Source organism: Anarhichas minor, unplaced genomic scaffold (genome assembly GCF_050575085.1).
Source record: "Anarhichas minor isolate MPS153535 unplaced genomic scaffold, ASM5057508v1 ptg000040l, whole genome shotgun sequence".
NCBI lineage: Eukaryota > Metazoa > Chordata > Actinopteri > Perciformes > Anarhichadidae > Anarhichas > Anarhichas minor.
Window position 1 is genome coordinate 15,672,259 of NW_027466486.1, and position 27,320 is coordinate 15,699,578.

Here is a 27,320-nt window from a genome sequence, read left to right on the forward strand (position 1 = left end):
GACCTGCAACAAGGAGACCAGTGTTCCAGAGCGCTGTCTTACTTTTTTTTTTTTTGTTATGTTAGTGACGATTTTTTGTTACTTCCCAGTTGTTTAAAATCCAACCATGATGTATTTGCTGAAACATAACTACAAGCGTTTATGTAAAAACCGTGTGGTGTGTAAATGCCACACAAAAAGCCTCAAATGTAAAAGGAAATGTTGCGCTTTTTATACGCCTTCCTGTGAGATTGGGTTGAAACTAGAGTGTAAAAAGAAAGCAAAATGTAGTAATGTTGATAAATGTTTTTTTTAATTATTATTCTATTTGAAAGTCATAGAAGCAAGGCCATTATTAGTCACTGTCTCTTTAAAGGCTCATTTCCTTTTTTTTGTGGCAGTGAAAGCGTGTGTGTGTGTGTGTGTGTGTGTGTGTGTGTGTGTGTGTGTGTGTGTGTGTGTGTGTGTGTGTGTGAGATTGGGGAGGGGGCGCTAGTTACAATGGGATTTAGTCATACTTAACTCGCAATTGAGGGTCCCCCTACACCACTTCCTTCACCCAGACACCTTTTTCATACACGAGTGAACCATTCATATTCCATCTGTTCCAGCTCTCACTCTTTGGGGAGGCTGTCAATCTCCGAGACTCGTGTGATGTGAATGGAGGGGGGGGGGGGGGGGGGGGGGGGGGGGGATGGGGGGGGATGGGGTGAAGGAGGGGGTTTGCAGGGGAGAGACAAAGAGAGAGAGAAGGCGAGTGAGAGTAGTTGTGGAAGTGGAAACAGGGCGAGTGGAGAAAGCGATAGGAGGCTCAGCACTGGCGCTGAACTCCTGGGACCTTTTAAAAAAGCTCATCGCACATCAGTGTCCTGCCGAGCCATCGCCACGGAAGAGAGGACGAGCGAGACAGCGGAAAACTGGAGGAAGAGAGAGGGAGTGAGTGACTGAGTCAGGGAGGGGAGGGGGGGCGTAAGTAAAAGCGGAGGTGAAGGAGGAGTAGAAGAAAACTGAGATTGTGATCGATGTTGGAGAAAATGTTGGAGTGGAAGAGGAGAGGGGAGCTGAGGACCACTTTAGCCAGGTGGTAACTTCAGCACTGTGCCTGAGGGACAAACAGGACAAAGTCTTCCTGTATATAACAGGAAGAACATTTAACAGGAAGAACAATATATTGTAAAGAAAATAGGCTAAACGATTTCTCTATTTTACTATTTTCTAATTATCCATGCTCTATGGCACGGCGGAATAAGGTATATTAGGCTTTGATACACACACACACGAAAAACACTGAATTACACCAGTCTCATCGTCTAGCGGAATGTCTGCTTCATGAAGGAAGAAGACAATCGAGGAACCTATGAACCACTCCTGCTGCTTTACTGTTCCTCCTAATAGTGACAAATATGTGTGAAACAGTAAACAAGGAGGACAGGATCAGAGGTCATTTTACATCTTGTTACTCTAGTTACTAGCAAACATTACATAACAGGCAACATATTCCTGACTAATGATTCATGTGACTACTGAATGCCTAGCAACTCACGTTATTCACGTCACTAACAATAGAAAACGATAGACTGGTTTCACACAGGACATGAACAGCGTTCTCCTGGGTGAATGTCCTTTGATTGTTCGAGTCATCCACCACACTCTTTGTCAGTAGACTTCCAGAAGGCTAAAATATCCAGAACAAAGCTACTCAGTGGAAGATTAATCTGTCAAAGTCAAGATGCTCAAGAGTATAATGACTAATATAGATTAATACACACTTGGTGCTCTACTGTAGCAGGACGGCAACTGTGGGATTGACTTAATAATTAAAGTCTTGGTTTGTTTCACCACCTTTATTCTTTAAAATTGACCTGATTCGGTCACGTTACCAATATGGTAAACAGTTCAAACATATTTGTTCGTCGACAACAAAATGGTCCACTTTCAGCAACATATTGTGGCCTTCATCAGAGCAGAGTTTGTTTAGTCCTCACAGAGATTTGATGTGTTGATGTTTATACATATTGAGTTGTCACGTCTTGTGGGAGTTCTTTGACTGATCACAAGGCGTCATTTTACCCTTCTTCATTATTTTTTTCTATTCCTACACTCCATACCGCTTCATCACTGACAGAGACACTCATCAAACGTGAGGAAGAGGAAGAAGTGGGCAGGCAGGAGGAGGATGTCAAGGACGGAGTAGGAGGAGGGGGTGGAGGTAGGGGGGGGGGGGCTTCTGCATGGCCGGGAGGCAGCATGGAGGCGACACATCTGTCGCAGTATTAACTTTCTGCTCTGTGGGGCCTGGGTGTCAGTGTTAGCTGCTGGGGCCCGACCCCAGCTATCCCGGAGCTCAGATGGAGGAACAAAGCCCAAAACAGCCCCGCGTAGAGTCGGAGATGATGCTTGAGCCCGACGCCTCCCCAGAAACATCCATCCTGCTTTACTAACTGACCGTACTCTACCAATCAACTACAACCCATAATCTCTCCCGTAGTATCTCATGCATACGTCACTGGATTGTTGCACAATTTTAACGTTGTCACTTCTCTTGTTTAACAAAACTGAAGTATCTCATGGCTAACTAGTTCTAGGAGCAGTTAACAGTGAAACGTTAGTTGCTCTAACTGCAGCTGTTGAAATGCTCATCGCGATCCATACAAGGTACCTTCCCTATTGGGGGCCAGTACCTATACTGTCAACAAACCCAACACCCAGCAGCAGACACCTTGTCACCACAACTTGTCACCACAGTAATGGTATAGCGCTGCTAGTTGGCAGAACACACGGGATTTATCTCAATTTTGCAGTAAATTTAAGACAGCTTCAACTACAAAATCAAAGAACAAATTTACTGCAAAACCAAGAGACTGACACTCATTCACATACAATGTAGAGTTAACAATTCACCAAACATTCATGTCTTTGAGGAAGTTAGCAAAAAAAAATAAATCACACTGACACGGGGAGAACATGCAAACTCCACACAGAGGGGCCAAAGCCAGCCAGCACATACATTTTTTGCAATTTCTGGTAAACTCATTTATTTTTTTACTTCATGAAATGTTGTATTAATAAACATGTAGCCTACTGTGTTTATTAAGGAAGGGTATGTTCACACTCTTTCTTTAAAGGACACAAAAGTACGTGGAGAAATGAAAACGTTTTTGATACAATGATATCAGCCAGGTGTAGACTGCCTTTCTCTACTGTGATTGGTCAGTATTTAAAAAATTAAATAAAATAGATACCCGTGACTGCAAGAAAGTGTTAAAAGTTTAACTCAGACACTAACAGAAAAGGCCAATTGCTCTGACCATTTTTTGGGGGGGGGGGGGGGGGGGGGGGGAAAGAACATTTGAATGCTTGGACCTTTTTGTTTCTTCGCGACTTCTGTATTGCACTAAAATAAGCTTTGCAATACAAATAAATCTGTCATTTAAAAAGCAAAAAAAGAGCATCTATTATAGCTGGTGTCAAGACAATTCAATAATATAAGGCTTTAAATTCAGATATTTAATGACTTTTCAGGACATGGGTAGAATAACATCAAATGAAAACCCTGGAGAATACAGTATTCTAACTAAGCAGTGCATCGCTCGGACAGTAGAATAGATTTGGATTGTTTGATACTTTCATTGGACATTTCTTCAGCCTCACTTAAACACACACACACACACACACACACACACACACACACACACACATGAAGCTGATCCCTTGGTCCACTAAAAAGGCATTTATTACCCAGTGCTCTGATCCCAGTCTCTTGTGAGCAGCATCTGAGCATCTAGTCTCTGATGTCATTATGGTCACTTTGTCCAGGGAACAGCCCTTAGTGCCTCAAATCAATAGAGCCTGTTTACTGTTCAATCTCAGAGGTGCTTTCTGGCCAGACAGCGGGGATTTGTTTTCCACTTTCTCCAGGGCTGAGAGGGCCTGGCATGGCCAAACTGACCCTGGAGCCCTGCGGCCCTCAACTGGCAAAAAGCCTCCTCCACTGGAGGTCCTAGACGAATGCCCTGAGGGACGCCAAGGTCACCGAGCTGCCGCTTCCAGCACTGAGTTCCAGCTGCTGAGGTTGTTGTTTTTGTTGCGCCTGCTGCCGCTTTGTTGTCGAGTGGATTGGTGTCTCTCAATCCACCTCTGTCTACATCCCTCTCTTCCTCCCTTTCCATCTATCTCCGGCCTGCAGGGCATAAAGAAGCCCCATGAATTAATGAAGATGAGTGAGGTAATTAAACACGGTGGTGATGGCGACACAGATCCTGGGAGGGTTTCAGAGGGACAGGAGGTCCACATGGGGCCTTGGCCTGCCTGCTCCGCTATTACCCTCCTCCCTTCCTCTGTCCCCCTGGTCCCCAGGTTGCATGGCACACAGATATGGCTTGATTGGCCTGCTGGGCACGGGGAGGAGGAGGGTTGGTGAAGTTGGCACCCAGGGGAGGTAAAGGGAGAGGCAGGATGGAGGGGGGTAGATTGAGCTCAGGCCTCACCTGTGGCCCCGGAGCCCCTCCCTGGATCCCTCCCCTGGCAGCCAGGTCACGCTGCGTGGTCCAAACACCACCTGCCAGGGGAGAAGAGGAGGAAAACAACAGCATGGAGGGAAGGGAGGTGTAGAGGGAAGGATGGAGGGGATAAGGGAGGTAGGGCAAGAACCATAGGGGCACTTCCAGGGATTATGGCCCCACGCTGGCCCACTGGGGTGCAGCCTTGATGGACGTCTGACTGGCAAGCACTTGCCCTTTTATAAGATGTGATGCTTGCCGACCACCTCGATCACACGCAGTCCAGCAGCTGGCTGAGGCCAGCAGACAGCAGTTCTCACTGGTCACTTATCATGGCAGGGCTTTACTTTAACTTTCCTTCTTTTTCTCCATCACCAACTCTGCTCTTCTTCACTCATTTAGACAGTCAATAAGATACATGTTCTGCCTTTTTACATTTTAGAGGCCAAACATATTACTAATATTAACATTTGGGATAGAACTGTAATGAAAACTGGTCTAACCTGTTAGTCAATTTACAGAAATAAAGCACGGTTAACCAACACAATATCAACTTCCAGTTTACTACAACTTGGGTCTCACTTTAATGGTTCAGGCTATAATATCTATCATCATTATTAGTCACAATAATATTTGACTCATCTAGTGTATTAATAAGTTATGGGGATGGAACACCACCAGTAAAAGGAAGTGTATAGAAAAAGAAACGAGCAGATCATACAGGTCTTAAACAAATCCCCTGGTTATACATGAAAGAGAAAACAAAGGTGAACAGTAAAACGATTGCAGTCCTTTGTCATCATCCATCACAGTTTACAGACCACACTTATATAACCAAATTGTGCTCCCAATAAGATAAATGGGATTATTACCAAACTATGGGTACACTGACATTCGGTTTTACCCCCAAACAAGGCAATCCAGGTAAACTGTAGATTGTAGCCTGTTTCAAGACCTCATCATCACCTGCCACATCTTTCATACAAGGCTGAGTATGTACGGTGACTGCTAACATGAAGACCATCTCTCTGCACACCGTCGCTTGCCAGCTAGATGCCTACATCCATGAAACAAAGTGACAAGAACATGGCCACAAAAATGGCACGGATGAGCTTCACAGGTTGTTGTAAGTCAACTTACAGAAATAATGAACCGTTAAATAAGCATATTTTGTCAATCATTGTGAAAACCATTAAACTAAATCCTCTTAGCAACAGCTGCTGCAGCTCCCATATCACCTAAACATGTTCTGGGGATAGTCACGATACAAAAACAATATACAAATACCATTGACATACTATCACCTATGAAGTAATGATGAATGTGTTAACAGTTGCTTATATGCACAGTCTGCTTTGTAGAGACCTGATATAAGTCCAATATTAACTTTTCTTTTTTCCTCCACAAGCTCTGTTGGAGAAGGATCTCCGTCTCTCAAGCTGCTTAATGCTCCACAATGTTCACCAGCTAGTCTTCTACTGTGCACAGTGGGTTTATCAGCCGGCTGCTTCCGTTAGAAACGATGTTGATGAGCGTGGTGAGAGTGAACCAAATAGAGAAACCATTGGTTGTAAATCCAAAACAAAGAGGTTTTCAGTGTGTGTGTGACCCATTCCACATGACACGCACTGAAGTCATTTGGCCTGGTGCTCATTAACCATATCATACATGTGTTTTTATTATTCAATATACTTTTATTGAGTTAAACGGTCAACTCGGAGCGGTTGGTCACTTTTTTACGCATCTGTATATCTAAAGTGAACTATACAGTACGTAAATGCCATGATTTTAAATGGACTGTGCATTTATTTGATTTAATCATAAATGGCTTAAATACACACGTTTGGATGTGTGAAGTGTTAATAATGTTATTCATGAAGAAAAATGAGGGTGAAATGAACAGATGGATTGGATGATGAACCCCAAGGTGTGGCTTGGAGGTTCTCCTCTGGTGCCTCTCTGTCTCGCGGCCCTATTAGAGGACTCGGTGGACACCAGAAGCCGTTTACCAATAGATGTGCTCCTGCATCACCTCCCAGGAGAGGTCCACAAACCTCCTCTATGTTTATTTGTTATCAGAGCCGTCACCGGACTAATTAGACAGGCCTTAACTTTGGTCTTGAGCCATGTTCCTGCCCCAAGGGTGGAAGGACAAGCTCCACTTACCCCCATCAGGCCTCCCCATCTCCCAGCCCACGCCAAAACACGTGTCCTCCCAATGGCTTCTGGGAATTTGATGCAGTAAGGCAGCAGGTAGGATATTTTGTTCAGACATGAGTTACTATTGCACACACACACACACACTTACACCCATCTGCCAATAAACCCCCTCCCCACAGCACCTCTTCCCCCCGTGTCCCAAGATGCCGTTTGTCGTCAGCGACCCTGAAGTTTATTATGTAAACAAAAATTTGCCCTAATTAACGGGAGGGAAGTGTTGTCTTGGGAACAGGAGGGGAAGGGCGGGTTTGAGCCAGGTGGCCTTTTGTGACTCCTGCCTGCCAGCATCCTACATATATCATTTTTACCTGCGTTTATGAAGACGCAACATACATTCAATAAACGATTAAACAGTATCAGCAAATGTCTATACACAAGGATTAAAGATAGGCAGAGTGTGGCAAGAAGGGAGTGATTATGATACAATATAAGACAACTGGAGAGGAGGAGCGGAGGGAGAAGAAGAAGAAAGAAAAACAGACAATGGCTGAGGTCCCAGCGGGGAGAGGAGGAATACCCCCTTCATCGACGAGGGAGTGCAGAAATGCAATGATTACAGAAGGTTGGGGGGGGCGGGGGGGTAGGAGAACAGGTGTGCTGCGGACCCCCTCCCGGGACCACACCACCATCCCTGAGTGTCCTCAGAGGAAAGGAGGGACGGGGATTGGACGAGGGGGATGCAGGGGGGGGGGGGGGGTAGAAAGGGGCAGAGCTAAGCTCATTAGAGAGAGTTTGCTTCTGCTAACTCATCTTCCCCTCGGGATGCAACTAATCATCGCACAGGGACTTGCAGCCAGTTAGAGATGAGGTGGAGTGGAGAAAGTGAGACTTATTTAGCATCCGTCCCTCCTGTCTACATCTATGAAAGCACAGTACATCCGTCTGATCGTCCCCAAACAAGGGCCACAAGTGAGACAACACCAACACGACACGATAACTCAAGAGAGCTGGTGATACGATAACAATTCCAACTTTAACCCTCATCATTGATCTGCGGTGAGGGAGAGAAGCCTTTACATTACGCTTCATAATGCAGAGGAATACATTATAAGTGAAGGGTTGTACATGCAGGGCGCTACAGCGCTGGAAGGAGTATGGCAGAAACAATCCAGTACAAGTAAAAGCCTTCAATTGTTTTTCACAAGTACTAGTACATGCTATAATAAAGGAAATGTATTTATAATTATTGTTAATATAATGATAATAATAATGAATCAGTTTATTGCATTCAATTCCTATTGCCTGGTAAATTGCTGAATGTCTTTAAAACTGTAATATCCCAGTTTGTAAAGTGCTAATAATTATGAATAAAGTGCATGGGGTTACCCTTTAATCTGCAAAACAACTATAATTAGAACAGTGAAATACATGTAGTAGTGTACAATATATTAAGTATATAGCATAGCATTTAAATACTACAAGTACAAACTTAAGTACTACAGTAATAGAGTATGTGTAGATACATGTGGTTACTCTACATCACTGGTGCCTTGTTTACACTACGAGTAGCTCAGATGATGGGTTTGTGGTCGTGTTCTCTGTTTTGACTGACTGTCTGAAAGCAGCTAGGCAGCAGTCAGAAAGATGGAGTGTATGGCCAGGAAAAACAAACCATGTAATCACTGGCTTTCCTGATGTTTTTCATACCATTTCATTATTTTGACAAGTTAAGATAGATATCAGCAAGTGCTTATTAGCTGATCTTAATGAAAAAACAACAAGAGAAGCTCGTAGAAACGACTTCAGAGCGTTGAATACAACCATAATTCAAGTATAATTTAGAGAACTTAAGTTCTAGAAGGAAACATGAAAGTGCAGAAATCTGCAATTTCACCAACTCTTTTCAGCTGGCGACCTGGTACTGTGCCCTCTTTCACTTCCATCCACATCTCCTCATAGCCAACAGACATAAGGAAAATAATAACAGCGACATAAAGCTGGACCTATAACTAACATCAGACATCAACACCTTCCCTACTACCAAAACATTCCACTTCTAACTTTTAGGACAAAGTGCCCCCCCCCACCAGGAACACCCGTAAAGTGGTAAGACATGGGAGAGCCGGCCTCACAGCTGGAGCAACGTCAAGGATCATTTCCATCTCCCAATGATTAATTTGAATTTAATATCTTAAATCAAAACCTAATTAATTTAGATACAGATTTGATGGTGGCCTACCACTAATACACATGCTGTTAATTAGATGTAGCTTAATGTCATTTTTCCCCCCTTCTGCTTTAACGTAATTAAAACAGAAGATCCCAACCCATGTGAACTAATGTTGGTACAACCCAGAACAGAGGGTGGCGTGACGGTTGACAGGGAAATGTGATTTGTCATTGGGTGGAGAGCTGACATTTACAGAGTTGCGGATGTTGAACGGATTTACGTACACATCTGTACAACGAAACCAAGCCATCAAAACATAATGGCATGACAACTTCATCACTCCTGAGCAAACTCCATCTGCTGATGAAGACCATGAGAGGTCTGTGAGAGCTCTGGGAAAAGCTACTAAGTGGACCTTCAGGAGCATTATATGGTGAATATATGGTGAAGAGAATCTCAGCTCAAAAGTCAACGTATTAACTTTCAGTGCTTTCAACCACATCTCATGGTCTTTGGCAGAGCATTTAGCAGGTGTGACCTAATTATGGAACCCAAACGCTTTCACACCGCATGTCATTCACCCATTGACACCCATTGATAGGGGCTACCATGCAAGGGGCCACCTGCCCATCAGGACTATCGAACCATACCATTCATATAATGCAGGCACCGCCTACGGGCTTAGCCAAGGACACATCGACATGGAGCCGGGGCTCAAACTGCCGATCCTCTGATTGAAGGACGACCCGCTTTAACACTGAGCCACAGTTGCCCGTCACAGGTGCTCATCTATGTGGGGAGATGGTAACCCTTATCTCCATTTATAGATGGTCTCTGGTGTCAGATGTGAATGTCCCTCGTGATCTTTCTCCGGTTGTCCACTGACTCCTGGTCCATGACCTTTGACCCCACCTAGTGGATGCTTACAGTTGTTTTGTTCCGGTGTTCACTGGCAGCAGATGTTTTTGGTGTTCATTCAGTCTCTTGTTATCATGTGACCAAATTCATATACTTTGGTCATATGTTTGTTTTTCAGGTTTGTTTGTATTTAATCTAGCTCTGTGTCCGCTAGATTGTAAATAGGCAAATGTTAGCTGACATATTTGTCACAACAACTTTGCAAATAAAAAATATGTTTTGTTTACGACTTTTTCTGACGCCCCCAATTGGCCACACAAATTAATAAAGCAGCTTAAACTCTAAACTGAGCTAACACATTGATGGGATCATTGGACGCAGATAGAAATGTCTTCAATAATATGATAGTATTGCTTATAGCATCATTTTTTTTTAACTGCTAATGCATTATGTAGATATTACAGTGGAATACTGGTCTTTCTCCCGCTTGTATACAGAATAGGGTATGTAACAGTTGTTTTGTAATCAGCAGCTTTACTGGATAAACATGGTGGACAGATTCGGTTTGAGTCAAGTGAGGGTGTTAAAATCTATTCAAGCATAACATAAATAAAAGGTAATGCGATATATGGTTTCTTTCTGGGTGGCATACCTTAAGTTAAAAATTCTCAACCACAAATAAAGTTTTTAATTGGCAAAGCGTGCATTTGTGATGTGCTGCCACTATACCAGAAATGTGTTCCAGGAAGAATGGCATATTATTTTCATAACCAATTAAAAGTTGAAGAACTCCATTATAAAAATTCTACTGTCTGTATCCAAGCAAAGCAGCTGAAATATTAGTTATTAATTGATATCCATTCAGCCTTGCATGAACTTGTGCAGCAGGTTAAACAAAGCATATGGCTGTAAATGACAATGTATTCTGGTCCTGTTCCAAATCATCATCTGCAGGCGGAGGTGGCCCCAGAGTTAAAAAAACGAGCCGCATGCCACAGTGTTACAATATGCCAACAAAACACAAGTAGTAGCTTATTTTACTGAGCAGATGTTTTCCTCACTGGTTGATCTGTTCTTCATTGATTGCAGTTCATCTTACATTAAACAACTCAGATTATTTATGTATGCATTTAGTTTGGACTTTTATTGGAATTTCACTCAATATTCATCAGTACTTTTCTTCTTGGATCACTTTGCAGCATTGTGAGACGATTGACAATTCATGCATTCATCTGCGTAAGTGTGTGTCTGTGTGGGGTGGGGTTGTGTAAGCTACTAAGCCGATGAAGTAGGTGTGGTTATTGTTGGCCAATGCAGTGTTAGTGCTACTTAAGCCATTTGTTCTATACATAGAAAATGATATTACATACATCATGGTGCTTAAATTACTTCACACATTGGTCAGATTTGTAGATCAAGTAAGTAACTGGAGTCAGAATCTAGCTACCATAGCTAAGCATTCAGATTGGAAGCAGGAGGACTTAACATGACTTCCAAAGAACTCAACACTTTGGGACATAAACACCAGTCTGGATCACTACGTCCTGGTTTAAAGTCCTGTGTTTGTCCGACCCACCCGCCCTGTGTGAGTTTCTTTGGTCATTATACTTCGTCATCACACTCCTGGAACATTTTCTCTGACCTTCCAAGAATGACAAGGTTTACATTGTAGTTACTTTAAAGGCCAGTGCATTTCATACCGGCGCTGGAGGGGGCCTTCTGCGTTGGTATCAGACACCTAAGACAAATAAGTGTCCGTATTTGACGATTCCGCTGCCCCTCCTCACTCGAACTGCTGCGGCGGCTACGGAAGAGAAGGAAGCGCCCTCAGTAGTGGCTACACACCAACGGAGGCTCACTCACAAGTTTCACTCTCTTGGTCACTTTGCTTTACTTAGCTTATAGCAGGTGTTGAATCAAGTTTTCGGCGTCACGTCCGACTCATCCTCGGACATCGTCTCAGGCCTTATTTTGGCTCTGCCGCCCCGGGGGAAGACACTGTGTCCCCCATTGTCTATGATAGGAGCAGATACAATGGTACAATTTTTAAAGCTAATACACCCCTCCTCTTTGACTTTCTATAAACAGTCAATTTGCAGCTGATTTCAGGGCCACTGATGGCGGCCCGGGTCAATGTGCTCCCTTGGCATCCATAGTTGATTTCCTATGGTAACACACTAGTATTTTACAGCTAGTTATGGCCCCATTACCACTAAGAGGCTCCTTGAGGCTGAAATCCTTCTCCAGTCATTAGACCGGTCTGTATGAGCTCTATTCAAAATAACTCTTGGAGCTGTTGGGGAAAGGCTTGATTACTGCTTCATCCTGCCCTGCCACAGGTGAACATGTAAGGATACTCAACATTATGTTAATATAATCTTTCAGTTTTATTTGGTGCGACATTTTATTCCGATGGGATGTCCACAGTTTGTGTATTTCATGGATTTGATTTAAAAGGTTTCCCATGTCACAACCTTGCCTTTCATATGTGGTGATACTAGATGTTTAATGTTCTCTAAAATAGCTGTGATAGAGAAGTAACTGTGTAGCAGCACATCCTCATAGACAAAGGTTTGGCTGAAAACAGAACTCCACAGCAGTTACACATAGATGAATATCTGCAACATCTCTTAAAAGCCCTTGCATAATCTGGTAACTGTGCTATCTGAGGACAGTGAAGACACACCTATATGTCTACGGGGTGGATAACTTTCAAACTCTGCTTTAGTATGAAAGTTCTTCTACTTTTCTTTTTGAATCCTAAGCATCAGGTTTTATGATCTTTGGGTGAAATGATCATTGGCTTTGTTTGCATGCAAACGTGCAGTGGTTCAATCATTATTGAAGTGGGTAACTTAGACTATACTCTGATTATGATAATGTATTGATGGTAATGATATCTGAAAACATAATTAAGATATGTGGAATGTTCCCACTTTAGGGCCATTAGGGCTTTAGGCCTGAAAAAACTTGAATCCAGTTGTTCTGGAACTTTTTCTGTCATGCCTGCTTTGGAGGAAGAAAAACATAATGACACCCATCTCCCTGTAAACCAATATGTTTTTTATCTTTTATAAACCATTAATAAGTGGTAAATTAGCAATAATGAGCCACATTGGATGTTAAAACATTATAGTTATAATGTTATGGTGCAAGTTAAACTTTGCCCAAGACAACATCATTTCCTGCTGCACTGAAGCATGTTTTCTAGATATTGGGTTTGATTGATAAGCATCACCTGTTTATCTTGTTTCCTTCTCAATAATCTCTCCATCTTTTACATTCTAATTTGTTGACAACATCTTGCTAACATGACACTTGAGCCTTACTAGAGGGCCATTACTAATGTCTTCGTGCTCCATTAAGAGCAAGTAATGCAACTATGGCTGTGTATGATCCATCCATCCATCCTTGTGCCTCTGTGTTTTCTGCAGGTGTTCTGGTTTCCTGCAACAGTCCAAAGACATGCAAGTTAAAATAATGAGGACTAAAATTCTCATAGCTGTGAATGTTGTGACCTGTCCAGAGGGTGTATCCCGCCTCTCACCCAATGTCTGCTGGGATTGGCTCCCGCCCCCAACGGTCCTCTAATAGTTGAGTGGGTGTAGCTAATGGGTGGATGAATTTTAAGCTAAAATGGCTATTAAGTTGTACCAGCAGTCATTTATGATATTAACCTTTTCTTTACACGTGGAGCTACTCTGAAAAGGACTTTGAAAATTGCAATTATGTTACAATATGCACACGAAGACAGCCATAATTGTAACGGGTTGTATATGGACCCAAATGCAACACACAGGATTCCAGAGATCTTTGGCTTTTATTGCTAACTTCAAATATAGCAGGCAGAGTTCAAACAGGGTCAGGATCAGAAGGCTGGTGGGTTTACCGGGAGTCAGGCAAGGCGGGTAGAACAGGGGCAGGCAGGATCGGTAACAGGAGATCAGTCTGTGAGAGTGTGCTTGAGAGTCTGGCATAGAACCGAAGAACAATCTGGCAAATGTGTCTGGGAGGCAGGAGTCTATATAGGGGCTTGATTACTGATCAGAGGCAGGTGAGTGAACAGGTGAAGGGAGTTTAGACTAATGAGGAGGGAGTGACTGACAATAAGAGTGAGGAGGGTGTGGAGCTGAACTGTGACAATAATGATGAACCACTTCACTTCACTATGACATTGTAACATAAAGTGGAGAGCCATTATCTGTGATATGGATAGCTGCCCTATAAGCCCCTTGTGCAAAGATCTTAGAAGTATAGCTCACTTTCATTTTTGACAACAATCAAATCATTATGTGTACGGAAATGTTACTGGTCACAAATACTCAAACTCTTGGTAAAGGCTAGTCAGTCAGTCTCCTGCTAGAATCAGGTTGGCCATTTCAAAGACCACAGTCTCTTGAGTTGCCTAAAAATATTAGTAGAAATGTCCATGTTTTGACTACTGGATATTTTCCTTTTGCGACCAACAAAAGGAAAATATTGTCAGCACATTTGCATATACATTCAGTGTAAACCAACTAAACCAAACTTCGTTTTTGTCAGTGCCCCTCGGCATCTGAGATCAACGCACTCTAGGGACTGTATGCTACGAACCATCCCTCCCTTACACTTGCCTCCTTTCAACCTTTCCTCCCTAACTCCCCTCACCTGTCTCTCCCTCTATGCCTCCCTCTGTCTCTTTCTTCCCTCCCCTCCTGTTCTCTGACTTTCAGAGAACAGAAGCCAGCTTAGAGGGGGGAAAAAGGAGAAATCAATATGGCATGATTTATTGATCACTAAAAATGATGGCACTCATTAGCCCCCCAAAGGGACCTCAGCGTTAAGCAGATGACAAAATGTCAGCCGTCCTCCCTCCCGGTCATCCCACAAAAAAAATGATCCCTGGCCACCACCAAGCAGCCCTCTCTTCTCCTCCTCCAGCAACTGATCTGATATCTGGGATGCACGACAAAAAGATGCAGGCCTGTCAGTTAGCTGGCAGTAAGAAGGACAAATTGCAGTCATTCTGTTTAAATTGTATTGGTATCTACAAGCACGGTTTTCTTTGCCACAGCTCTTTATTTCCATTTTTTGTACAATTTTCAATTTTTGTTATTTCCCCTTTCGCAGATTAGACAGTATACCTTAAAATTTCAAGGTCAGGATAGTGACCCACAGATGATTAATAGCGTTCAGTTCGCACGAAAGAGAGAACAGTTTGGAAATGTTAGAGAACTGAGAATTGGTGTCCACATTGAAAAGCGAACTGTAGAGGTTTTTCTATTGGAGGACCTGTCCGACTGGAAGGGGACCAAGAGGGAAACACATGATACACATGAGCTACGATACTTTTCTCATTATAATTGGGAGGGGTAGTTGGAAGGGCTATATCTACCAGCATGCCTGGGAACGTCTGAAGAATTGCAGGTGGACCTGAATGCTATTGCAGAGGTATGGATCTCATGGCTTTGGATGGATGGATTGATTTTCCTTTGTGTTTTGGTCAATCAGATTTTGCTTCAAATCTGACTCAAAGGTGTTTAACATATGGCATGAATAAAATACCAAAGCCTCGCTGGTGGTGGGCCTTAACCCTATTTTTTAGGCCTCTGCTCGAAAATTGCATACCTTACTAAAAAGAGTGTATTTCTACAACTATAAGGTCTATTTTACTAATTTTGATGTTATAATAAAGGTAACACTTGTGAGATTTGTTCAAATGTGTAAATATCAGTGTATATGTTACTAGTTAAGAGTAAACGAAGATGGCACACAGCTCAAATTGAAAGGTTTCAGGTTCGCCTGAAAAGAAAAGCACTGAAAGCATGATTATCTCTTTTGAATGATGCAGCTGAATGTTTAAACCTCTCCCAAATCATAGCACAATATGTGAACAGTCTCTCTGCAAAGTTAGACTATGATAAAGTGAAGCAGAATAAAATTAGAGAGGTTTTAGTACAGAGAGGTCAGGCGAGGTCACCAAAATGGTCATTTTGGAATCATCTGTTCCATTTTAATTGTCTATACTATATAACTATATATTTCACTTGTTTTATCACTAATGGTGTTCAAAATATCCAAATACAGCAGTTTGGCTTTATTTTGAGAGCCAGAATCCTCTCTGAGCCCTCTCTGTGTGTCTCTGTCATCATGGAGTTTGTCTGACTCCAGTTCCTCTGTGTCTTCGCGGACCTGTAAGTCAGCAGCCCATTGGTCGAATGAAGTGATTGACACCTCTTTCGATGCGTTAGAGTCTAGAGAATTGAGCCGACCCCACATGGAAAAGATTGAAAGCACTTTTAGCCAGTCAGAATCAAAAACGCTCCGTCCCTCGTGAAGCGTAAAATCCGATACGCAGAAAGTCAAACCCCCACCCCTGGTCCCCTGGTTTAGATATCACCCCCTATGTTCACGGAAACAGATTTATGACAAACAGGACATCCGTAGAACAGATATTTATCCTTTGTCTACACGAAAACAGCGACAAGCTGAGGTGCGTTTCTGATAATAATCGATAAAGCGGTTTGTGGTTCTGGTGTTTGATTGCTCATATCTCTGTAATGGTTTCATGGTTTCCGGAATCTGTGTAATTGGCTTGCTTTCTGGTATCTCGGTTTTCCGTATTAGCTTGTAGCTTTCTGTTGGTAGCTCCGACCAGACTGAAGAGTCGGCTCAGCTACGGCAAAATATGACTGATATTATGATAATTATTTTAGTTGTTTGTTTTAGTTGTGTAGAATTGTGTTTGGAGTATGTAAAAATGGCTTACATGATCTTGTAGCCCAGACTTTTTTCTTTAATTGGGTATATAACATGTGTGTAACATTCATTATATTCGTTCCCGGAAAGGTGCATTGTACGACACTCTGTACGCTAAACTTTCTCGATGGAACCCCAAATGGTCCACGGTCGGGTAGGGAAGGTTGGCTGTAATGTTCTTTATATCCACCAAAAAGCCTCAGTATGCTTCAAACAAAGGGCTTGTACGATTGCCTAACAGCGTGAAGAACACATTATTATTTATTTATTTTTTCTGAATTAGAGGCAATCTCTTAATTATGCCATCTCCATGCAGTTATTGTTGTACAGAGATGTGAAAGGAGGCAGAGTTTCAACTTGACTCTCAAGCTCTCTAGTACTTCCGTTATTTTTTGTGTTTTCAGTGGATTGCAAAATCATAACTGCTGACAGATTGTCCAAAAGTGTCAGTCATTGTCAGCATTTGTAAGATTCATCACATCAAAACTCCAAAGGCAAAAGACAAAGCATTCTTGGAGAGAGATTGAAGGCAGTGAGATGCAGCCAGGGGGAAATCTATGGTGACAGGCTGTTTGCCTTGACTTCAAGTGTTGCCATTCAGAACAAGTGTTCTTGTAACCTGTTGTCAAATGTGTTTTTTATTACCTAAATACACAGCACTGAAATTTTGACTTTCAGTGTCTTACCAGCTGGACCTGCCCTGAAAACCTCTAAAGGGTGGTGTACAGGTGGCATCCTGATCAGATGCCTGAACCACCTCAGCTGACCCCTTTCAACATAGGAGCAGCGGTTCTAATCCAAGCTCCCTCCAGATGTCTGAGTACCTCACATTATCTCTAAGATTGAGCTCAGCCACCCTTCGGATGATATAATTTTGGCCGCTTGTATCCACAATTTCATTATTTTGGTCACTAACCAAAGGTCATGACCATAGATGAGTTGGAACGAAGATCGACTGGTCAATCGAAAGCTTTTTTACCGAGGGCCAATCCATGAGTAGTACAGAACCCATACACTACAATACCCATTCATACAAACATGCAAGAGGCCACCTGCCCATCAGGACTATCTGACCATTCATATCCATACCTGTAAGTATCTTGCCCCAGGACACATCGACAGTGGAGCCGGGGATTGAACCGCCGATCCGACAACCCGCTCTACTACTGAACCCTCTGGCCAATCTATGAGTAGTACATAAATCCAATAGCAAAACACCTCTCAAGCTAAGATCGGGCAGGTTGAGTTGCTGTTCACAAAGCAACGAGGCCTCCTTAAAGAGTCCTACATGGCTGTCATATACCTCCCCCAGCCTCCATGCCTCAACAGAGACTGGAAGAGCCGGTCAGTTGCTTCTCATGGCTGGTAAGTTCTGACTGCTGGTATTGTAGGCATGCACAATGTTATCAATGCTAGTTAAATTGAGCAGTAGTAGTGAGTCAGGGTCACCAGGTGGCGTTTGGAGAGCCTCTGAAATCTCCCTTAGATGGTTGGGTTAAGATAAGGTGACTGAAAAATACAAACTATGAGTCACATAATTAATTTAATTTATTCAGGTTTATCCTTTATTGTTTGAACCCACCTCCATCTTTTATCTTTGCAGAATACTTCATGCACTCATATGCTGAGATGAACAGTTTAGCAGTTTGGCAATATTTCTAAAATCTGTGAATACACCTGATAAAGGACGACTTAAAATGAATCAATCAAAGCTCATTCCATTCTATGAATAAAACTACTGGGGAATCCTAAACGTGCTGACAGTAGATATAGTCTAAACAGTTTGTGCAATCCCACCAGAGTATATTGTCATTACAAGTCAATATATTTAGAAGTGTGCAGGTGATTTAACAATATGTATGGAAGTGAAATGGTAAAAACTGAGGTTAACCACATTGGAAATTGTGTCGTTCTAATATTCCACGTTTGTTTGATGGCTTTTGCAGATGAAGTTTTCCTTTGCATTCTGTCCAGTTAAGTTTTATGCTGAGACTTTGATAGTTCATCACAAGCTTTGATGAGCTTGTAGTTTGTTTGTGCATTCCAATGGACACACCTTAAACAGTAATGTTTCTCTCCACCACCCCCACTGCTTGTTGGACAATCCCTCAAGTCCAACTCTCTGTGTGTGTGTGTGTGTGTGTGTGTGTGTGTGTGTGTCATTTGGATGAGGGGAGGGACTCAGGCAGGGCCCCAGGAGGGGGTGACTGGACACTTCATCACCCGATGGCCAACCTCTCACAATGATGCATGAAGCCTGGCAGGACGCAGAGCATGGGCCTCTGAGGCCAAAAAAATGCCACAGACACACACACACACACACACACACACAAAGACACACCTACACACAGAGACCTAAGGCATAATGTGCACTTCATCCAGTGTCACAACCCCGAGTATTGGGGGTTGGACTATGGGCAGGAGCGCTGGCTAAGGGAAGAGGTAGGACACATGTTGAATACAGTAAAAAAGTTCAAAGTGATACCCAACACCTATTCAGATTATTATAAAATGAAAAAAGAGGTTATTTGTTTCATGTGCTATGGCTTTATATCAAATATTTTTTTACTGAATTGCTGTCTGCTATTGAATAGACACATTATGGCCTCTCCAAAACCACCTGAGAAAGAGTACCAACTCAGTTATTTAATAATCATCTTCTCATCTCGTTGCATGCACCCTTGATTGACATAAGGGTGAGTTGATAATAGCTAATAGCAGTCAGTCTGAGCAGGAGTTGTCACAGCCCAGGCTCAGTGACTAAGACAAAGAGGGAGACCACACAATATTTAAATTAATTAAAACAATATTTTATTTGAAACTAACACAATAACTTAATAAAGGACTCTGTAAGTCAGTGGTGCTTACAATGTGGAATGTAAGTGTGATGTTGTGAAGGCGGAACAAAGAGGAAAGCAAACCAATATGGTAGATGACAATGGTGAGAGAGATAGACAGAAGTAGAAGCTATCGTAAATGAACTGGGAGTAGCCTGCCCAGGTCCAAACATGATGTCTGATGGCTCCGCCCATCTTTACCTGCAGACAACGTGCAAAAACGAAAACAAGGCAGTATGAGGAGCTCTAACAGGGAGACTTTCTCAAACCACCCCCTAATCTCTCTCCCTACACACTTCCACTAGCTGTTGGAGGGTTATAAAAACCCCTAACAGTGTTTCTACATCTACACGACTTACTGGATATGTACAACGGCATTCTATGTTCATCGTGGAACACGCTCTGTACAAATCTGTGCAACTCCCCGTACAGACATAAGCTGCTCAAACTAAGATAGACATTAAAAACAGTAAACACGTAAAAGGGCAGCAGCTTACGAACATCAGAGATGAAAAAAGGAGATGTTTACAAAAACAAGAGAAATGCCACCAAAGAAGCATGGAAGTAAGTTTTATTTCCTTTATATATTGCATATTCTTTTTTATTCTTAACATTGTGAAGCTAATCAGCACTAACCATGGAGTTTAAATGCTCAGGTGTAGGTAACACAGAGTTTACAAATTTGCTCACATCAACACTTTGGTCCAGAGTAAAATGACCCAGTAACATTGCATTTAGTTACAGCCTTTCTTGTCTTCCGACCACTCAAATTGCCGTTCACTACATGTCTGCGTTCACCCATTCACACACGCATTCATAATGGAAAAAGTTCCAGTTGCAATGAGCCATTTCTGAGTAAACAAATGGCAGAGAGCATGCAGTAGTTTGGCTCGGAGGCCTCTAAATATTTTGTAATGGCATTCGTGATGAGTGCTCCATCTGCCCACCATTCACTGTGCCTCTTCCAATAAACACTGGAAATGAGGAACTCCACTTCCCACCGCTTTTGTTGATTTGCCAAACTGTAAAAACAAGAAGGAAAAAAAATGTCTGGCTCGCATTGTCTACTTTATCCAAGCTCTGGAGATGATTAGTCCTAATTATATCATATCTTAATTGTGTGTGTGCGTGTGTGTGTGTGTGTGCGTGTGCGTGTGTATGTATGTACCTTTGCGCGCTGTGGTGTATACTTGCACATGCAGCAGGAATGTTTCTAGCCAAAGGGAAGTGGTTTAATCTGCTTGAAATCCAGAGGCCAGCGATGGTGAAAGCTTTATTAGTCTATTTTCCCTGAGTAAAGTTTATCACCATCACCGCCATAGATTTATATCCTCTAAAGCGTGGTGATGTTATTCATAACCTTCTACACTTAAACAAAAGACAAAGAAAACAACTATCCATATTTCATACATTAAATACTCTTTCATACAATTGTATTTCTGCATGCAAAAAGATTCTTTATGAAATTTTTAAAAAAACGTGAGGTCTGAAAAAAGACATTTTCATTAAAATGATACTATCACATTGCTGGAAGGTGTGAGAGAGACAGAGTGGAAAAAGAGAAATGAATTTGGCCAAGTGATCAACAGACGGAGTGCTGAAGGCCTTGATGTTTCCCTCACATGGTGTTAAACACTGCCTCTGGACTGCCAGACGCCTGGTCACTTCAACTCCTCCAACTGAAGAAGTACACAAATTTATGACTCAGTTGGGATGAAAAACTGCCACTTTGAGAAATATGGGCTATTTTCCTGTTTTGTTTATTAAGTCAGTGCATTTAAAAAGTTACTTTGCCAATAACTGGCCGTCTTTCTGGAGCTGTTCCAACCTGGTGAAAGGAGACAGCCTTCATGCAATCCAGAGTTGGAATATAGACAGATGCGTACGTCATGTTTGACCTTGTTGTTCGGCAGGCCACAGGTGATTAGAGGTAGGTTTACAGGTAGGGCGGATTCGGAGTCCACTATCCTAGTTCATCTCCAGCAAGGGAAACCTTCACACTGCCAGAATGATGGCCCGGTCTACAACATTGACACTGTCTCATTCAAATGCCTATTACTAAATTAATTATCTATTACAAGTGGGGGTGGTGAAGTGTCCCACAGAGCATCTGATAAAGTCCAGACCCTCAATTTTGGTTTTATAAGTATCAGATCACTGTCTACCAAAGCTGCACTGATAAATGATTTAATTATTGAGCATGACCTCGAACATGATGGGTGAAGCCAAATGTTTTCTTAAAGCTTCCCCACCTGACTACACCAATGCCCTTGTTGCTCGGGCTAGTAAACAAAGTGAATGTGATGTCTTAATCTATAAGTCTATGGAGGTTTTGTTTTAACTTCTAAACAAACTGCCTGCCTCGTTGACCCCTTACCAATTCAACTTTTTAAAGATCTCTGCCTATTTCTGGACACGAATGTTGTCACTCACAACTGGCATTGTCCCCCCCCTAGCTTTAGGACTGCTGCGTTAACACGTCTACTCTCGTAACTCTTATCGACCAGTCTCTCAGCAACCTTCAGCCCTCATATTTCACATTCATCTTTTAGAACCTTCTTCATCTTTTTTCAGGGCCTGCTGCCACTCCACTGAAACTGCACTTACTTAAGTGGTAAATGATCTTCTGCTCACTGTGGACTCAGATTCCACCTCTGGGTTTCTATTATTGAATTCTGATGTAACTTTTGACCCACCCACAGTATACTCCAAGAATGACTAGAAAATCAAGTTGGGATTTCTGGCCCGGCTCTATTGGGATCAACGTCTTAAATGAAAGAACATAGTGTGTTTCCTTTCCTTTCTGACATGAAATTTGGAGTATGTCAGGGATCTCTTCTTGGCCCTCTTTATTATTCACCACCTGGCCAAATTTGATGTAGTCATGGAATTCATTTCCACCAGTATGCTGATGATACTCTACTCTATCTGCCTGTAAAGGGTGATGATCACTCCAAAATTATGAAAGAGGCCTGCCGGTTTTCTGTGAAAAACATGTCGCATAGTATCATTTTCTGCTTCTAAATTCTGATGAACTGAGATGCATTGGCCGCTGTAGTTGGAGCTAAGTTGTTTCTATCACACAGTTTCACTCTGAAAATAGTTCGTCATACTTTTCCTCCACCCCTTCCTTCACCTTTCATATGGCTTTAGGTGATCTCTCCCACTCTGCCACTGACACAAACAGTAAAGCTTCATGCTCATTAATGTGCCATGATGTCACTGATATGCACATGAGCACACGGTGTCATCTTGATGACTTTTGAAAAGCTGCTCTCATCATAAAAAAGGTTTTGCAAGACTGTTTTTTTGTTGCTAAAGATTTATGTTTTCAGAAGGAACCAATTAGCTTGGAGCTGAGAGCCATAGACAGGCATTGGAATTCAGAAATGACTGAGAAACAGACGAAACTTTGTTGGTTTTGCGATTGTTTTTAAGTAAGAAAAAATTGTGTAACACCAGTCTTATCCTTTGAGACTGACTACTTAACTTCCTGGAATCCCAAAATGGACAAATTGACCAACCAAAAGTTGAGAGTTTCCCTTTAGTTTTCCCGTCGCCCACATTATTCTAAGGTAGGGAATTGTCTTGAGCTGAGTAAGAAAACTAGAAGAGAAAAGAAGATGAAGCCAGAGGCGGCAGGCAGGTGGAAAAGAAAGGCTGTGATGTAGTTTGTGTATGCCGGCCGACGCCACTACCAAAGTGTGTACACACATATTAGCATAAAACAGCTTTGCATATGATCTGAGCCCTTTCCAAGATGCTCGAGACGACGGAGAGAGCGGGTTGAGAGGGAAGAAAATAAAGCTCTAGCTATTTTGCAAGCCTGAGACGATCACATGCTGTCGACAGCACCTCACATAACATCCACCCACCACAACCACCAGCAACTACCCCCCTACACCCACCCACCCTGCCCTGCATCGTTTTATAATCCTTGTCAACACACACTTATACACAGACAGAGCAGATACCACAGGTCTCATCTCTTTGCTGTTTTTCCTGGTTTGGTCCAGGCAGGAAACAGCACACATCCTAGTGAGCCAGGCCTTATCAACCAACAACGTAACAAAGCTACAATGAGCAATGAAAAGAGAACAGTGAGGACAAATACACAATATAGTCATCGGCCACCATATGAACAATATTCACTCTGTAAAAGGGTTATTGTATTAAATGTATCAGCTTGGATAACACCGTGAGTATCATCTCCATGTAATACTTAGTTTGTACACACAGAAGCTATCAACAACAATGTAGAGTCTATATAAATGATCTAATGGTAAACTAATGGATTGGAGTACGTTGATCATTTCTACCTTGGATTAGCTCCATGGTTAAAGACGTGTTTTAGGGGCTAACAGATGGATTACCATATAGAATGAAAGCCATGTCTAACATCTCTTTTATTGTAGGCTGTAGGCTTTGTGAAATGTGAAAACAAGATGTGTTTTCTTATCTCGTTACGAGTGGTCTCGACCACTTGTACAACGTTCTCTTACCTAAGAGAAGAGCAAAGATGAGTCATTGGTGAATCCCAGCAATGGGTACTAACATAAGAACATATCACGCATACAAAGAAAAATAAAATTTAAATGTGTTTGCATATTGCTCCCTGCATCAGCCATTGTACTTCAATAGACCATCATTTTTCATTTCATTTGGAAATGCAGAAATTTCCCTCCGATAATTGGAATCATGTTTGATTTATGTGATTTGAAGGAGTAAAAAAACACCAAAATGAAAAATATAAATGAACTGAGGTTATGTTCTTAGTTTTAAAGAGCACTTTACCCCTTAAAGCCTGCTGATCATTTTAAATTTAAAGCACCCTAATATGGGAGTGAGAAGAGTGGAGGCTGTTATAACAGTATATTAGAGTTTCAGGGTTTTATACACATGTTGTTTGTAGCCTTGCTCTTTTTTTTTCTCTATTTGATAAGTGGATCAGTGTAGAATTTCCTTCTGATATCAGTGCCGACATCACTCTGTCACTTCAGTGCTGACAGTCACTCCTTACAGACCCGTGCACTAACACAGCCTGTGTGTGTGTGTGCGTGTGAGTGTGTGTGTGTAGGTGTGAGTGTGTGTGTGTAGGTGTGCGTGTGAGTGTGTGTGTGTGTAGGTGTGAGTGTGTGTGTGTGTGTGTGTAGGTGTGCGTGTGAGTGTGTGTGCATCAGATCAGAGACTCGGAGCAGCTCTTAGCTCATTAATGTAAACACGCTGCTAAGCACAGGTTCTGCAAAGCTGCACCACTGAATCCCACAATCCACTGGGAGACAGACCAAGATGTCTGCCTGTTTCACAGCTCTTTATCCTCCACTGTCTCTCTTCCTCTTTATCTGTCTATGACTCGTAGCCATGGTTTCCCCCTCAGGCTTTACCTTCCCTCAGGCTTTACCTCCTCCACCATCACATGTGCCCCTTTACCTTTTATTTTCTTTCCCTTTTTAAATCCTTTCCCTTTTTCTTAGCTTTCTCCATCTTCTTTTTTGAGCTTCAACATCTGCCAATGCTTCTTGAACTCTACTCGAGTGGTCCCTCAGAAGTTTACACTGCGACACTAAATAATAACCGCCATATGCCATTTACTCTTTACAACCGTATAACTTTCATCTAGAGTGATTTAAAGGCAGCCGGCCTGTGGCTGAAAGGATTTAATTGTGAGCCGTATAGCTCATGAGTATATTGTGCTCTATTGATAATGTTCATGTCCTGTCATGTCCAGAGGACAAATAGAATGATTGAATGCAGGCTTTGCAATTGCTACTCTCATTAGATGTGAGAATATTATTAAACTGGGGAGGGGTCCAATCTTACGTCCTGTTTCCAGACCAGCCACTAGACAATTTTTCTGTTCTCCGGGCAGTATTGGGACTGATATAAGTTATCTTTAATTTAAAAGTGTTGCCTAGCAAGCACATTTGCTCTGCTACTCTCAGCTGTGGAGAGGTTAACCTAAAGTTAGCTAGCAAGCTTATGAGCATGGAAGTGCAGTATGACTCTGGAAACAGTAGGTTCTGAAAAGCTCTAATACCTGCCCAGCGCTACACAGCAGACACACACAGTTAGCGACTAGCCGTGAACATAGTGCAGCATTTAGCAGCTAAAGGGACAGATATATCTCTCAGGAGTTTAGGAGGGCAAGCACTTTTAACAAAAATTAATCAAACTCTTGCCGAAGCCGGTCAGAACAAAAGAGGAAATATCTTTTCCATCGAGAAAAATGTTCAGTGCCGTTCTTTGCTCTTCTCCTAATGCAGAAACACTCTCCAGTTCTGATGTAACTGATGCTATCGCAGCATACATGCTAATCTCTTTAGGAGCCGCCATTGTTGTTTTTTGAACAGTTGCCTTACGGGTCATCACACACTCCTGATCTACGCCCGTATCTGCCAGCAGCTTCACAAAATCCAGCTGCCATGCAAAGTAAGGACGACACCAAAACATAGCCAGGCTTGGGGAGTAACGGAAGACATGGAACAGCGTTACCAAAGAAGAATACAAAAAAAAGTGTGTGTGTGGACACCACACACATGCACACCGATGCAGATCAGCGACATCGTTTACAACATGTTTTAATCTAACGGAAAAAGTCTGTTTGTTGGCATTCAGCCCTTTAAAAACAACAGTTTCACTGTGGTCAACAACACAAAGGGAAACATGCACCTGTATTTAAGGGGCAGTCTAGCAGCAATCCAACAGCACCACAACAGACATTGGAAGACATGGAACCTCAATATAAGCTTTGAATGTAAAAAAAAAACCGATATTCTAAATAATTTGGAAGACATTTGTATGCAGGTTCATTTAATTTAATTTGTAAAACGGTTTAAATCACTTTACTATGATGTTTTTCACTTCGCTTGCCTTTATATTTATATTTTGTCTTGCGGTATTTCAAATGTAACAGAAATCAAGTTACTAATCAAGTCACATTACTTTTATACTGTGATACTGTGATTCGGTTACTGATCACATTTTGTAACAGGGAGTGAACAGTTGTATAGGAATACATTCATGAGGTAATCCTCCCTGAACATGGCTGAAAGCAGTATGAATGTTGTGTTGGGTGATCAGTAACACGACTGAAGGCCGATGTTCCCTTGAATCTGCAGATGTGTAGTGAAGCAACTGTTTGCTAACATGTTAACCATATCAAACTGTACACAGTGACAATAGCTCAACGTTATGTTTAAAGCGTGTTCCACACGTGTGGTCACTGTTGAGTAAGCAGAGTTTCTCATGGTGTTAGGAGAGGTCTCATTGGTGCCCCTCTTGGTCCTCCTCTTCACTGACAGATGTTGTGCCCTGGGTTCTTCACCACTGATCTGTTACGTTGTGAGAGGTGGTTAGAGTTTGAGTTAAGATATTGATCTGTGTAAGTGGGTTTCCTGTACACTGTGGCCTGCCCTCTCATGAACGCCAGGTGTCTGGAAACAGAAGCTCACCATCCACTTCCTGTTCACTACTGCACCTGACATGTGGGTTGATCCTGCCGATGTGTTGGGTGAAGAAAGATCAAGGAGCCCAACTTTGAACAGACAAGCATGAGCTTCTCCCCCATACATGACCAACTGTCACCATATGACTGAAATTCCACACATATAAGTCACAAGAACTTGGTAAGTTACAATCACTGATAAAATTAGCATTTTCCGGAATGAGCAATCAACTGTTTTCATGGCCTGAGACAAAAACCCAAACCGACCAAACCAAATGTCATTAAGGTGGGACACTACAGGCAAAGCATTGCTTTTCATGAACTCGTCAATTTTTTGATTTTGGGCAATATTGCTCGGATAAAGTCTTCTTTCAGACAAGAAAACACTATAAAAATCCGTGGTGTGAAGGTGTTTATTGTATTACTTTGTCTATTTGTGTCTGAAGATTTATCTTAAATTCACCAAAAGTTACCATGAGATAATGCCTCATTTAAATAATTAAACATTTCATAAAACTGAATTGAAAACAAAAAATCATTGTAAGTAATCGACTGAAGAACTTTCATGGCGATATGTATTAATTATATTTGTTTACCCTATTCACCTGTAGTGTCTTCCCTTGAAAGCAGAAATA